This window comes from Ovis aries, chromosome 14 (genome assembly GCF_016772045.2).
Source record: "Ovis aries strain OAR_USU_Benz2616 breed Rambouillet chromosome 14, ARS-UI_Ramb_v3.0, whole genome shotgun sequence".
Lineage (NCBI taxonomy): Eukaryota > Metazoa > Chordata > Mammalia > Artiodactyla > Bovidae > Ovis > Ovis aries.
Window position 1 is genome coordinate 37693100 of NC_056067.1, and position 12481 is coordinate 37705580.

The window sequence follows — 12481 nt, forward strand, 5'->3', positions numbered from 1 at the left end:
CAATGAGACATTTTGCATCCTCAAAAAAAAAAAAAAAATCCCACGTGTATTTTATATTTGCAGCCTTCTCCCATTTTGGACCGGCCCCCTTTCATCAGCTCAGTAGCCCTGAGGGCCTAGTGGCTGACTATCAGACAGGGCAGAGCTGGCGTTGCAGGATGCCACCCTGGGCTCTTCTGAGACGTTACGCTGATGGAGCTGAGTCATCGCCCATCTCTTGTGACTGGCTGCCTCCGTTTACCGGGGTTCAGGGGGTGCAGGCTACATCTGCACATGGTTTCCTCTGTGAAAGTCACCCAAGTCTGCTGACATCCTCATGCGATTGTTAGGAGGCAAAATGTGCGAGGCTGCCATGCAAAGCTTTAATAAACTGTTTCTCGGTTCGAAGGTGGCCAGTGGAGGTCTCCACCTGGCTCTGAAGGCCATTCCAAAGAAAGAATGGCAGCAGTGGCGGCAAGGTGGTCCTGGCCCAGAGAGAGGGCAGGACAGCTTGCGGCTGTGTGAGCGCTGGTGTGTTCACCGTGGCAGCCTTGTCTCCGGCATCACCCCTTCTTTGTCTGTGCCCTCAGCATGGCAGGGCTGCAGGGAGCTTCGGGAAGCCATTCAGTTCACGCTGTCCATGGCCGCTTACTAGTCAGTGGCAGGACAGGGGATCTTGGACTTGTGGGTAGCCGTTGCGTTCTCCTCTCGGACATCAATCACACAGGCTTCCTGGGTTAGTTGGCCTGGGCCCACATGGCGTGTGGCTTGGAGGGGCCTGGTTTTTTTGGGCTCCTCTGCTGCCCATGTACTGCTATTGACCTGGTCCCCAGTCCCAACAAGAGACCCCCCTTCTCTTCATCCCCTGGATTTATTCAGATTTCGGATTTCTCACATTACCTTCTTCTTTTCTTCCTTTTGGCCATACTACAGCATGTTGGTCTTAATTTCCCAACCAGGGATCAAACCCACGCCCCCTGCATTATTGGAAACACAGAGCCCTAACCACTGGACTGCCAGGGAAGTCCCTCTTACGTTATCTTAAGGCCACACAGTGGAGAGTCCTCTTTGACCATCTCGGGCCAGTGGGCCTCTCTGGTTGGAGGCAGAGAAAGGGAGAGGCAGAGGGTGATAAGGAAAAATCAGAAACAGCCTTGCACGTGAGGATAAGGGAAGGGATATGATACAGGCAAGGAGTCCCAGCCTAGACTCATTAAAAAAATTTTTTTTTAAAGGCTGGTCATATTTTTCTTTTGCTTGCTCCTGAAGGGACTTCTTCTCGAAGTTAGAGTCTGACTAACAGTACAACCCCGATGTGTAGAATAGCAAGGATGGCTGTCATCCGGCTTCTGCCAGAGAGCAGCTGGGAACCCTGTCCCACAGAGGGGAGAAGCGTCTCCTTGCTGAGCAGTGGCTCAGCGCTGGGGTTTCCTCACTATTGATCTCAGCATTCCTTAGTCGATGCGTGTGATAAGGACCCTCTCCCTTCGCCGTCGCTGTGTCCAGGGCGCCTAGCCAGCCCTGGCCCATCCTTGGGCCTCCAGTGGGATTTGTGCCCCTGGTAAGCTGAGAGGCAAGTGTGGGTTTGGGGTTTTAAGGAAGGGGGGTATCTAATTCCTTCAATGGGCCGACCTCCTGTGCAGGCAGGGAAAAAAAAAAAACTGTGAAAGTGTGAGGTTGAGTGGCCGCGGCGCCGGCCTCTGCTGGGGCTGGAGGAGCGCAGCTGTCTGACCCCGGGTGAAAAGTTCAAATCTGCATTTAAAAGGAGTGCCAGGACGCCCGCGCCCCCCCCCCCCCAACCCCGCCTCTTCCCCCCAGTCAAGTTGAAACTGTTGGAGTTTAGAGGATTTGGTCAGGCTCTGCCCTGGGACATTAAACAGCTCCTGGTTCCCTTTGGCCACAGCCCGATGATGTGGGGACTCGGGGTGGCGGTCTCTCCTAAGGTGTCGTTCTTGGATACCAGTGATGTTGAGGGACCCCTACCTGCCCACCCCAGGCACCTGGAGGAGAGGACAGTTTCTTTCTGTCTGGTGCTGGGTGTTTAAGCCCTTTCCCCAGGCACTCTTGGCCAGGCCTTTCCTTTTTCGACCTCCTTCCTCCAAGGCCACTGTGGGGGGTGTGGGGCTTCTCCAGTGAGGGGCTTTGCTCCCCGTCTTGGTCTTGTGGCTTAAAATGCGCTGCTGGGCCCCGTCGGGGGCAGGTCTGCAGCCCGCTCCTCTTCTACGCCTGCTGGCAGTCCTGAACCAAGGGCGCCCTGTGCTTTTCTGGAAGCTTCTGTGGCCTCTGTGGGTGCAATCCTGATGGGCTGAGTGGGATCAAGGAAGGTGCCGGCTTGCCGGTGGGGAGAAGCAGGGGTGGGAAGGGGAGCCTGGCCCCCGATGGCAGAAGTGCCCGCAGCAGCCGCGTTCCCTCCCCGCCCCCTGCCCTGCTACCCCGCTCAGAAGGGGGTCTGGCCACAGCCCTGCCCGGAAACCCGTCCGCTCGGGCCCTGATTTGTTTACTCGAGCATTAGGTGAATGTAAACAGTTCATCCTCTCCGATTTTATATCCCTAAAGGCTCTGAGTGTGAATACAAATGGGTATTAGGCCCCTGCGGTTTCAAGGGCTGTCCCCACCCCCTCTCTTGCTAACTAGCAGGTCTTTAACCTGCCTGGGGGAAGATAAGGTCCTCTGCAAGCCCCAGGGCGTCGGTGACTCCTTTCTCTTTTTTTCTTTGGTTTCGAATGCTGAGATTTAAAGAGTGGTGTTGGGAGGCCTCCATCCCTAGGACTGAACGTGGACGAGAGCAGAGAGCACGGCTTCTGTTAAGGGGAAGCCTGGTTATTTTGATCTCTCATTTGGGGGAGGAAGAGACGTTTTCTGTGTCCCTGTTGCTTTATCAAATGCACTGTGAATCTTGACTGTTTGGTCAAATTAATACTTTCTCACAGATCAGGTGGCACCATATACCTTTGCTTCATTCTTTCTGAATCTTTTTTTTTTTTCTTTTCCCCGCAGTGTAGTTGGACATTCCTGCCGGTAAGAAGGGTGGTCTCTGGGGAAGGGTCTCTCAGGTCAGTTTCACACATCTTGTTTTCTCCCGTAATAAGGTCAGACACTTTTTTTTTTTTTTTTTCCTTCAAGGGATCATGTGAACTCCTGAGGGTCGTGCCAGGTTACTTCACCCACAGGGTTCTAGAACGCAGCTTCTGTTAGGGAGCACCCTCACACCCCCACTCCCAACTCCTCCCCTCCCCTCCACCCCGTCTCCTTCCAGTAAGGAGCTTCCTTCTTTGCAACCAGAGGGCATTGTGACCTGAAGGAGCAGTCACCTGTCACCTCCACCCCTGCCCCACACGTTTGCGTTCTGGTTCATGCGTTCAAGGCTGGGGCAGTTCTGTTCCTGTGGTGGCTCGGAGTCCAGTCACGCCATCACAGGGGCATTTTAATTAGCAGGGCCTTAGTCATTAGTGAGTTATTGTTTTTGTCTGGAAACACTTAAGTACTGTTTACTCGATGTCTCAACGAAATGCAAAACAGCAATTAAGCAGAAATTTGTTGTATGAGGCAGGAACCAAAATGGATTGTGAAAAGCAGGTCGTGGGTCCTCCAAGTCAAGTTGCTCTTCCCTTCGGCCTCCTGATAACTGGAACGCAGCAAGTCATCTCTCTCTCTAATACCTGCCCCCCCACCCCCACCCAGAGTTATCTGATAGAAACACTTACAAACTTCCTTTGCGTCTTCCTGCATCCTGCCTTCACTGATGTGGATGGTTAGGTTTGGTAAAGTGTTAATGTTTACTTTCTTCGTCCTTGGTCTTTCCACTACCTGGATATTTCAAAACTCTTTCCAATGAAGATTAGTTATTCATGAGAACTTGCATATCCTTGTTGGTGATTGCTGGAACTCAAGTCTCTTTTCTTTATGCTTCTGAGACCAAGTGCCATGGTTAGTTTGATTGGTACTTTATGAGCCCTGGAGAGGATTGGGATGCTAGGATAGATGTCCCCTTTACTTAAAATCTTTTCTATGGATTGGTGGGAAGAAGCTAAAATGAAGAATTCTGGCTAAGGCAGACCTGGAGAAGGACCAGAATTTGAAGAAAACAGAGGTGCATGTAAATTGCCTGCAACTTGGATGGGAAACGTTGACCCCAAAGAAGGAGTAGCTCCTTGCCGAGACTAATAAATAAATGGCATCTCCTTTGGTAGGGTTCTAGCCCCTCAGAACCCAAGGTTCATGGAAAATGGAATCATGTGAAAAGGCTGAGGGGGCTGTTAGGGGGTCAGGTTTACTCTGAGTCGCATTATACAGGCTTCCATTCCAGGAGACAGGTTGATGCAAAAACTCTTGGTACCAAGTTCATGATCGGGGACCCCATTTTCTAACTGCTTGGGCGCTTGTCTTTTGCTCCCTGTCTCTTTTTTTCTTCTTTTCCCTTCAAACAATATCTTCTGACTTCCAGATTTCTGATAAATTGATAAGAGGCATTGCGTGAGTCAATAGAGCTGTAGACACTTTGCCAATATAACCCCGGCTCTATTGATCTGCCAGTAAATTAAAGTCTTACTTAGAGGCTGCCGATATTTCTAATCTCCTGCCTCACCAATTACATCTTCCCAGCTACCTGGAAAGGGGACTTGAGCCTTTGAACCTTTATTTGTTGTTGTTGTGAGCAGGCCGCTATCCTTCCATGAGCCTGGGGGCCTTTGCCCGCCTAGCCAGGTAGGAGAAGGGGGAGCACGGAGGAAAATGAGCCAGCTTGACTCCTTGCCTGGGACTGGATTTTGTGCTCCAAGGTTCATTAGTAAAAATTTCTGGAAAACAAATTGGATCATGGTGGTCATGAACATTTTATCCACAAGCCTGCAGGTCACCCTTACTCTTGACTTTGCCTGGATTGAAGGTAGAAAAAGTGGAAAGCAGCTGGCATTGGAGGTCTCCCTGGCATGTTTCCTGGCTCTCTCTCACTTGGGGGAAAAAAAGTGCTGACAGCTTTTCTCTTGCACTGGGAGAGAAGGAGAGTTAGGATCAAAAGCTGGATTATTAGTGTTTATCACTTAAAAAAAAAATGCCCAAGAGTTTGGAAAAGAACAGAGGACGGGTGCCCAAAATAGGAATGGCTGGAGGCCTGCGTATGTGCTTGCTGCTTTTTTTCAGGTTTTGTTCCGGAGCCGTTTTGTGTTCTCATTGGAGCAGAGGCCTGGGGGAGAGAGAATTTCCTTCTTTGTCCTTTGTCAATCTTGCCCACGGTGTCCCCTCTGCCACTCCCCTCTCTGCCTTCTCGCTCACTCATTTGAAGTCGAGTAACAATAACGAGGGCTTCAAGATGTCACCATGGAACCGTGGGGCTCATCGAGTTCCCTACCGGGGTGCCCACTTTTCGCAGTGATGGTGGTTGCAGATAAGCTCTTTCAAGTCCCATTGATGTGGTTGGCTTTGGGAAGAAATCTCCAGATAAATGCTGTGTTCTCTCTAATACTCCAGAGTGGAAAATCAATGGGAGGGATAATTCCTCCTTGTCCAACACACACCCCTCCTATGTTTCTACCTGGAGCGGCCCTCAAAAAAATTTTAGTGATAAATCTAGTCCCGGAGTCTCATCTCTTCCCCAGCATTCAGCAGGAGGATGCGTTAGGACTTGCCCAGGCCCCCTTTAGGAGAAAGAACGGCTCAGACCCTGGGACCTGGGGGTCTCCTCCTCTGCTTACCTCTTGCATGGAAGAGCCAAGCGCTGAGCTAGGGACCAGGAGTGTAGGAAGCTCGCCAGAACAGTCTACCAGCTGGCCGAGTTAGGGGTGGATGGAAGGTGCGTGTGGGGGCCCAGGATTGTATGTGCGGCGTTCGTGGTCTCGCCTTCTGCTAGAGGGTGACCAGGCTGCTGGCCGGTCTGGAGTGGTAGAGAGACCTGCTTCAGGGCTGGTTAGGTCTCCTTGCCCGGCCTGGAGACAATCTTTCCACGCGTTCACTTGGCTCCCTTGGGCTGAATGAGTGAAGAAGATGTTAGACAAGGTTCACCCCAGGAGGTTGGGATTGACTTTCCCCTTTGTTTGGATTGCATTGTATTGTAGGAGGTGTTTAAATCTTGTTCACACCTGTCGAGACTGAGGCCTGGCTTTAGAGAGCGGTTTGTAACAAGACTTCTGTTGTTGTTGCCGAAAAGGTTCCTAGCTCACAACAGAGGAACTTTATTGTAGCAACTTGTTAATGTTCAATTAGGCAAATTCTGGGTGCCCCAGGGCAGTGGAAGGGCGTGCTGGTTCTCCCCGGCTGCCCACGGCCCCTTGTCGGCCGGGCTGGACGGGGCGGGGTTGGGGGGGAGGGCACAGTCTTGTCCACCGGCTCCTCCAGGGGCAACAGGTAGGGTCCCGCGAGTCGAGTGGTTCCGAGGCATCTGAGGTTGACAGCAGGGAACAGAGGAGGTTGATGCCCGCTCTTCAGTGAAACAGTCTCCTCCTGAATCTTGGCACTTGCTGGCTCACCCACCCTTGGGTGCGGCACGGGCTGTGCACTGTGCCCAGTTCGCCTGTGGGTTGGGAGGACCCCAGACCCAGTGTGTGGCTGCTCCAGCATTAGGCCTGCCCCGGGCAGTGGAACCCTGCTATCTCTCAGAATCAGAGCCTGCCTGGCTACACCTGGGTATGTCTTCTGGCTCTGGTCCTGGCGTGATTCCTGTCGAATGACTGTCCCGCGCTTAAGTGGGTAGTGTTTTCCAGCTCCTGATTAGGCTGAGGTCTTGACTGCAAGAGGAGAAACAGGAAGCTCATTTCTCCAATGGGAGGCTTCACTTGGCGGCGCTTCTGTTCTCATGAACCTGGTGGGCTGGCAGTTTGAAGGGACTGGAGGTGTGCTTTTTAAAAGGGTGAGCAGGAGATGCTCAGAGGGGCCCTGGCCCCCACCAACATCCTGGTCCACAGTCAGGGTGCACCTGGGGCCCGGCATCCTGGTGGGAGTGGGGGTGCCCTCCCCACCGCGTCAGGGAGTGTCTGTGTTGGCGAGGCCTGGCTGTAAAATATTGGCCCCCGTGGCAGCCTCGCGCCGCGGTGTTGAGCGATGAGGAGTGCGGGGCAGCCGGCAGTGTATTAAACACTAGTTGAGCACAGGAGGGGCAGTATATCACAGGAGAGAGATAAGCAAAGTTCTCTGATAGTGGATCAATAAAGGTTAGTGACATCATATCTCAAAGTGAGGGAACCTGCTTTCTGCACAGCCATTTATCAGATCACAGCCTGGAAGGGCCTTAACCCCTCTCTGGCCGGGCTTCTTCTTCCTGAACACAGAGAGACCAAAACTGCTCCTTGGGGCAGGGGATTGGGGTGGGGTGGGGGGGTGAGGGGGCGGTAGCACAGGGCAGGTCACTCATCCCAACACTGGATTTAAGGACACTGTTAAATATATGTGTGCTGGTTTTGAAAATAAATGACTTCTGCTGTTAGTGTCGGAGAAGGCAATGGCACCCCACTCTAGTACTCTTGCCTAGAAAATCCCATGGACGGAGGAGCCTGGTAGGCTGCAGTCTCTGGGGTCGCTAAGAGTCGGACACGACTGAGTGACTTCACTTTCACTCTTCATTTTCATGCATTGGAGAAGGAAATGGCAACCCACTCCAGTGTTCTTGCCTGGAGAATCCCAGGGACGGGGGAGCCTGATGGGCTGCCATCTATGGGGTCGCACAGAGTCGGACACGACTGAAGCGACTTAGCAGCAGCAGCAGCAGCCGTTAGTGTATTACCCCAGCAGTGGCCTGGGCGTGCGTCTGTGGAAAGTTTCTTAACTTTGAAATTTGTGCAGAAATTCCCAACAAAAGGCAGTGCGTCTATAGAAGTGTGAAGACTTGGCCAGTGTGTTATGGGTGTGCAGCTGTGTCACTGTTGGACACCTGGGGGCTGGGCGTTGTGTTTGGTGCTGGAGGGTCAAGCAGTTTCACTGGACGGGATTATTACAGTTGTAATGAGCCTGGGAATGATGGTGCCCATTCTGTTTGACTTGTGGTGTTCTAGATACTTCACATCCCCCAGTGGGCTGGGATCAGCAGACTGCAAACACGCCTGCAGGCCCCATCTGGCTCAACGCCTGTTTTTGTATGGTCCGTGAGCTAGGCATGGTTTTCACCTTTTAGAATGGTTGGGGGAGTCCAAAGAAGAATGTTGTTTCGTGACATATGAAAATATGCAAAAAATCTTACTTGTGTCCATGAGTAAGATTTTATTGGAAAACAGCTGGGCTTGTCCTTTTACATGGCTGTGGCAGCTCCCATGCCACAGTGAAAAGAGCTGAGCAGTTGCAAGCAGACACTGAAAGGCCCCAAAGCTGAAAATATTTACCTGACTTTCCACGGAAAAAAGTTTGCCAACCTCTAGTCGAGTCTCTAAGATCAAACCCACTGGTAACTAGCTGTGTGACCTTAGGTAAGTCACTTACCTTCTCTGTTTCATTTGTCTCTGTAATATAATCTTGTCCCTTACCTACTCCAGGGTGTTCTGAAAGTCAAGATTGATGAGAGATGGATTTGAAAAATAGCCTGTGTTTGCATGGTGTTTATTTTTGAATTAGCAGGCCCTTCAGTATGTAAATCTATCTAAGACTGGCTAGGCCGTGGGGACTTACCTTGTGGAAACCTAGCGTCTGGCATGATTGTTAGAGCTCGTCTCATCCCTGTGTCATGCTGGGTGAAGTCTGAGTTTCTTTGTCTCCGAAAACTTGAAGACATGCATCTTCCCAGAGTGAACATCTCTGGCTTTGCAAGGGAACATCAATTTTCCTCAGCGACTGCTGAGATTTTTATCCTTAAAGAGTTGGATCACTTTTCTTTCCTGCCCACTGGTGATTTATAGATGGAGAGAGCAGGCCTTTTCCTGTAGGTCTCCGGCTGTTTATCTTTCAGGCTGGGCCCTGACAATACGTGGGCTGGGATGGTCGAGTTGGCCAGGGCGTTTGGGGGCGATCCCAACCGGGAGATGCCAGTTCCAGGGCACAGAGGTGGTTGGGGGGAGCAGAGGAGGCCGGAGGTTCCAGCCCAAAGCTAATGGGCTGGTGTCCAAGCGGAGAGTGTATTTTCATTGAGGAAGTGTAGGTATTAGTGGAGCCTGGATTACTGCGTGATGGTGCTGTCAATACTGCCGTATTGAGTCCGCGAGAGCCCGCACAATACGGGGAAACACTTAGCTCACTACTGCTGCTTATCGAGAAGCCAATAGCAATTTACTTGCTGACACTTGACATCAAATCCATTCCCAGAGGTGGAGCTCCCGCAAACTCCCACGGCGCTCCCTTCCTTTGCTGGGGCCCTCCCGCCTTGGGGGTCCGCCAGTGTGCTGCCTCCTGGGCTGGGGGGACTCGAAGACAGGCAAGGCCGGGAGCAAGCTGGGTGGGGGAGCGATGGGCGATTGCTCCTGTTTAACTTTCAGAGCTGACGAGAGGTTTTCTTCTGCTCCTCATCGCTCTTGTCCACATCTTCTTTCAACAAGTGCTCACTGACCACCCCCCACCCCTTCATTCCTCCCCAGGGTGTGAGCCTTCTACATGTGGGAACTTTCTCCTCCTCTTCTTCACAAAAACATTGATTCCTAAAAATGGATACATGAGGAAATCATATGTGGGAGAAGGCCAAGCAAGGTCTCCAGAAGATGGGTGGGCATCTGGGGGAAGGCTAGGAGGATGCCATGCTGGGGGGCAGAGACACCCCATGGTACCCGCGGTGGGGGGCAGGGCCTCCCTGTGCCCGCAGTCTTGCCAGGGGCGGGGGGTGGTGACGTGTGATTCCAGAGCTGCCGGGATGGGGCACAGCGGAACATGCTGTTCCTTCTGCAGCTGGTCGTCTGTGAGTCTGGAGTCTGTCTGCAGAACATGCGGCTGCTTGATTTACAGAGTCTTCACTTGGCCAAGCCACTTAGATGCCTTCTGACTCTGGACTCTTCTCCCAGGAATCAGCTCACAGATGTGGCTAACTGGATTCTGGGAGACAGAACCTGCCACACGAGGACTTGGGGGTGACCCGTCCATGGCTCCCACTGGCCGCTCTGGCCTCGCTGAACCCTGGTGCCGCTGAGTTTTGTCTGTGTGTCCCCATGCCTCAGGCCCCAGCCCAGAGATTTTTTTCCTTGGGTGTCTTACATGGGCTTCTCTGCAGCCCCTTCTTGCCGGTCGGGTAAGAGGATAAGATGGTTGGAGACGCTCTAACCCCATCAGCATCGCTGTGGTTGGTGCAGTGGCCATGGGCAGTGGGAGGGAAGGCAACGCGGGGAGGTCTGCACCTGTGGGGTGTCACAAGGCTCATGGAGACCAGCCGGCGGTTTCCTGGAGTCTGCTGCCGTCACGGTGCTGCCCATGGGAGAGAGTCCTGCCTCCCTCCTTCCTTGTCCCTCCCTTCCCCTGCTTATCCAGCCTCCTCCTTCCTCGGCCAAAGACTCGGGTGATCCATTCACAGCAAGCAAGGCAGAGCAGCGTGGAGGTGAGATTAGGGGCCTCTGACCGTTTTACCTTCTCTCCAGTGACCTTGATCAGACCGAGCATCTGATGCTGATCAAGGCCGCCTTTGCCTCTGTGCTTGATGGTGCACCATGCTGGGAACGGTGTTCTTTAATTATGATCATGCTTTGTGGTAGGGTAACTCTCTCTGAGAAGATGACAGGTCATTCTACCTGGTTTACAGATTGGGCAGTGAACGCCTGTGTCGTAACCCACCGCCACCCCCACCCTGAGCGTGTCCAGAAATGGACGAGTCACTCAAAGCTCTTTTGCTTTCTGTCACAGTCTAACGTAGATGAGACCACACTGCCTTCGAACCAACACCATGGTATGTGTTGTCAGAACGACCTTCTCATTGGTCCGAGTTCCGGGACCTGTGTAGGTGGGGGCCAAACAAATCAAAATGCGCTGGTGGTGGTATGAGGTTGTGGACCTGAGCTGTGATTCCACCAGGCTTCCCGACGCTCACTTGCCTAAGCCCCATTTTCTTTAACACAGAGGGATTGTCTTGAAGGATGCCTTGGGGTCCTTCTCAGGCCAGATTATCATGGGAGGGAGTCCAGAAGGTGCCTAGACCTGGTTGGGGAGGCAGGAAGAGTTCTCATTAGCACAGTGACATTGCCCCAGTCCTTGGGAGAGGTTGGTCTGAATCTGGCTGCTCCTTGGCTGGTGGTCTGGGTGTACTGAACATCGGGAAAGGTTCATGCGGGTGGTCAGGCTAGTTCCTGAGCACTGTGAGGATGGGGAGGCCTTGGCTTTGTCCAGGATGGGTTTAAGGCTTATAGGATCATGTGGGCACAAGCTCACACGCCTTTTCAAATTAAGGGTGGGACCTCCCTGCCTTCACTTTCCTCTTCAAGGAACTCTCCAAAGCCAGCAACTGTTAGGCTGACACTTGCACTGAAGACCTGTGTTTCAGGAACATGTGGGCAGTTGTCCCGGTGTGCTTATCGTATTTCAACTGAAGTTTCTGGGACTTGGCCCTTTTCTTCAGCTCATTCTCACAGGCCTTGTCCAGGGCCCCATTTCCTTGTGGCTAAATTCCTACAGGTTCTAAGGAATCTCCAGGCTGCCCCCGCTTCTGCCTCTAGGCAGCCTCTGTGCCGGAGATTTCAAAGTCGTGGCCTGTAGGCAAAACCTGGGCTAGAGTTGAGTTGGTTCAGCAATATGGTATTTTAAAAGCAGATGTATTTCAACATAAGACTCTAGACTGGAACCTCCTCCTGGAAACAGAGGGGATTTGGCACTTCTTAGGCCTTGAGGACAAAAGCCAGCTAGTGTGGTGACCTCTGTTTTTAGAAGGGATATGTGCTGTTTAGGTCACCAGGGGTGGGCCCTGTCGCAAGTACACCTGGTGTCTGGCCAACTTGCCCACCTGTGCTTCCGGCTGGTCCTTTGAGGTCCATGCTTTCAGGGGTCGCTCTGTGCACAGACCACTACCACATTCTGTTGGATCTCATAGGAGCTGACTTTGCCTCCCACTCATCCCACGGGGACAGGTGACAGTCTGGAGACATTTGGGGCTGTTGCAGCCTGGTGGGAGATGCTCCCAGCAGCTGGTTGAGGGAGGTCAGGAATGCAGCTAAGCCTCCTCCAGTGTACAGGACAGCCCTCCACCCCTGTAAAGAATATGCGGCGTGTCAGTAGCACCAAGGTCAAGAGACCCTGCTCTCTTTCCTTCCTCTTGTTCTCCTGATCAGGGCCTGCAGGCGCTTCATGATGCCTAGCACTTTCCATCTGCCTGCAAGGACTTGGGAGCCTCTGGTGCTCAGCCTGCAGACTCCATTGGAGCTCTCAGTCCTGGCTGTCCTCCACACTGCTGCTGCCCCTGACCTCAGGCTCCTTCCTGCCTCTTAACCTTGCGTCCACTTTTTCATCAAATGTTGACATCTCGGGTGCCAGGCACTGCTAGGTGCTGGCACTCCTGCAGTGGGGGAAGGGGAAAAGGAAGCCATCCTTGTCCTCATGGAGTTTATACTCCCTCCACTCCCTTAGTATGTGTAATTGGTAAGAAAAACGCAGTGTTTGGAAAGAAGGGAAATGCTACAGAGAAAGA

The 12481-nt window shown here is 52.6% G+C and overlaps 1 protein-coding gene across 3 annotated transcripts in view; it reads left to right on the top strand.

The window, feature by feature from the left end:
- ZFHX3 (zinc finger homeobox 3) overlaps window positions 1-12481 on the top strand; it is a 252177-nt gene that overhangs the window by 22087 nt on the left and 217609 nt on the right. The gene's annotated exons all lie outside the window — the stretch shown is intronic.